Source organism: Berghia stephanieae, chromosome 8, assembly GCF_034508935.2.
Source record: "Berghia stephanieae isolate SIO BIC M18660-M18661 chromosome 8, UCSD_Bste_1.3, whole genome shotgun sequence".
In the NCBI taxonomy this organism is placed as follows: domain Eukaryota; kingdom Metazoa; phylum Mollusca; class Gastropoda; order Nudibranchia; family Aeolidiidae; genus Berghia; species Berghia stephanieae.
In genome coordinates this window covers 2,343,610-2,345,523 of record NC_088367.1, presented here as the reverse complement: position 1 = coordinate 2,345,523, position 1,914 = coordinate 2,343,610, and the positions used below count along the sequence as shown (strand labels likewise).

Here is a 1,914-nt window from a genome sequence, read left to right as displayed (position 1 = left end):
TAGTAGTAGTAGTAGTAGTAGTAGTAGTAGTATAGTAGTAGTAGTAGTAGTAGTATAGTAGTAGTAGTAGTAGTAGTAGTAGTAGTAGTAGTAGTAGTAGTAGTAGTAGTAGTAGTAGTAGTAGTAGTAGTAGTAGTAGTAGTAGTAGTAGTAGTAGTAGTAGTAGTAGTAGTAGTAGTAGTAGTATTCCTAGTAATTAGGACAGGTTAAAATATGGTTGTGGTGGGAGAATGAAAACAGGGCTATAATTTTGTAGGTTGTCGGATTAATTAAATTTCGTGTCTTACCTGAAAAAACGAAATATTGTTGTATCTAATCACACTGGAACTCACGAAAGCATGTATAACTCCATAGAACAGAAGCACTTTCTTTTGGAAAACCTAATTAAAACCAGGAATTATCTAACTACAGAACCCTTCTATTGCCTTTTCTTTTACATAAAAACAAAAGAACCCAATACGGCAACAATTTTGAGATCATTAAAAAAAATTGATTTTGAAAAGGAATTTGTTTTGAATAAAATAATCCACGAGAAAGAGCTAGAATTGATTAAACCAGAGGAGTTCAGTTGTAGAAGCCGTATTAGTAATGCAAGCTATAGTAGTAGTAGTAGTAGTAATAGCAGTTGTAATAGCAATAATTCAATTACCTGTCCTTCAATCCAGTTAGTTCATAGGCAAAAGAAGAAATAGAAAGCAAGCGTATGTCCTAGGGAAGGAAGAACGGTAAGGATAAGGGAGTAAGTACGTACTCCGTGAGCACACACGAGCACAAGCACCTACCTCCGCTTCAAGGAGGATGAGTTAGCTAGTTACCTGTGGAGTAACAAGGTATGTGTATTATGTTTGTGTGTTTGTGTGTTCGTCTTTTTGGTGTCTGTATGATGTGTGTTTGTGTGTGTGTGTGTGTGTGTGTGTGTGTGTGTGTGTGTGTGTGCACGTGCCAAAAAGTCTATCTCTTACAAAACCTTCTTTTTACAATGCGATTGCGTCTTGCTTATGATGAGCGGTGTGCGATTGGTGGTGGGTGCGACACAAATCGTGAGGCAGGGGAGAGAATGTTAGCTAGTCTTACTTACTTAGTGGTTTATATCAGCCAAAATTCGTAACACGGCTGAAAACCTTTTATTCCTTAGTTAATGCTCGGATTTGAGAAAGGTGTACTCACGAGGGAGGAAGGTGGGGAAACGGATAACGCTAATAAACAAAATAAAAACACGGATAGTAAGTCGGAAGGATTTAGGAGGTGGGTTGGGGGGGGGGGGGGGGGGGGGAGAGGAAAGATGAAGTGATTAAAGGAATTAGAAAATTCCCTTTATTCATCCCATAGGGGAAATTTGTCTATAGGTTCTGTTCCAAGGGAAGACTGGGGGTAGTATAACCCAGGCGTCAGACGCAGTGCAGCGCCGCAAATTGAGCTAGGGTGAGATGACTTGCTCAAGGCTACGCAGCGCAGCGGCGGGTGATCGAACTAGGTACCTTTTGGGTACGAATCAAAGACCGTACCGCTGAGCCACGCTGCCCCTAACTACGGAGAGACGGAAAGATAAGGAAACAAGAAAGTGAAAACTTTTCCCCCGCCCAAAATTAAAAGAGAAAGAGTAATGGAGGCAGAATGGTTACGCAAGATATAATATATTTTTTGTCATTTTAAGAACTAGTAGTAGTAGCGTATGGCTACACCTCCAAATTTATTTTGTCAACCCAGCTTCTAAAGTCTTCCTCCGCCCTAAGGACGGTTTCGTAGCCACCTTCAAGTTTAGTGACTGGACAGTGGATGACTATGTAATCGCTGGTCTCTGGGGCTGCCTGACATTTCTGGCAGGTGTCACTATTTCCAAGTTTCCATCTGCACATATTTGATGCGGTTCTGCCATGTCCAGTTAAGAGGCAATTTGAGGAAGTCCAGTATTTC

At 40.9% G+C, this 1,914-nt stretch overlaps 1 protein-coding gene across 4 annotated transcripts in view; it reads right to left on the bottom strand.

Annotated features, from left to right (window-relative positions):
• The window catches only part of LOC144978022 (protein Obscurin-like), a 64,697-nt gene extending 63,908 nt beyond the window's left edge, over nucleotides 1-789 (bottom strand). For 2 of the 4 annotated variants that reach the window (XM_078923473.1, XM_078923475.1), the window contains exon 1: nucleotides 650-789. The gene's annotated coding sequence lies outside the window, so the exon portion shown is untranslated. Of the gene's footprint in view, nucleotides 1-287 lie in introns of all 4 variants that reach the window. The other 2 variants (XM_078923476.1, XM_078923474.1) reach the window with 2 other exon arrangements.
• Nucleotides 790-1,914: the final 1,125 nt, after the last annotated feature.